A 939-nucleotide genomic window follows, 5' to 3' on the forward strand; every position below is an offset into this window, starting at 1 on the left:
ATAAATCGTGTTTCTGTCGAAACATTTTAGTGGCTTAGGACGCCATGTTTTTTGACGTAGCTTCGCTTGGCGCAAACTGTATTGAAAAGTAAGGATAAATTAAAAAATGTAATAACGCAATTGTATTAAGAATTAAATTGTCTATCAATCCCTGTCCACCCTATATTTTTTAGTCACGTTTATGAGTATTTATGTATAAGAGTAGATCACTGTCTAAGTGGCGCAAGGACATTTTCTGACCAGCTGAGCTACATTTCACATTGTCTAACCATGATTTTGGTGGCTAAATATAAACATTTTCGATCAAACTGTATATGCATGTTGTAATGTGATGTTACAGGAGTGTCATCGGAAGAATTCTGAGAAGGTTAGTGAAAAAATTAATATCTTTTGGCGATGTTGACTTTTATCGCTCACTTTGGCTAGAATCAATGCTGGGCTGCTAATTGCTATGTGCTAAGCTAATATAACGATTTATTGTGTTTTCGCTGTAAGACACTTAGAAAATCTGAAATATTGTCTGTATTCACAGGATCTGTGTCTTTCGATTCGTGTATGCTGTGTATTTTTACGAAATGTTTGATGATTAGTAGTTAGGTAAACACGTTGCTCATTGTAATTATTCTAGTCCATTTGTGATGGTGGGTGCAATTGTAAACTATGCCATATACCTGAAATATGCACTTTTTTCTAACAAAACCTATCCCATACCATAAATATGTTATCAGACTGTCATCTAATGAGTTTTTTTGTTGGTTAGGGGCTATAAATATCTTAGTTTAGCCGAATTGGTGATGGCTACTGGTGTTGGTGGACAAATAAAAGATGGTGGATTATGCTAATGTGTTTTTAGGTAATAGATGTACATCTTTACATATTGTGTCTTCCCTGTAAAACATTTTAAAAATCGGAAATGTTGACTGGATTCACAAGATCTGT

The sequence above is a fragment of the Salvelinus fontinalis genome, unplaced genomic scaffold, assembly GCF_029448725.1.
Source record: "Salvelinus fontinalis isolate EN_2023a unplaced genomic scaffold, ASM2944872v1 scaffold_0907, whole genome shotgun sequence".
Taxonomy (NCBI): Eukaryota; Metazoa; Chordata; class Actinopteri; order Salmoniformes; family Salmonidae; genus Salvelinus; species Salvelinus fontinalis.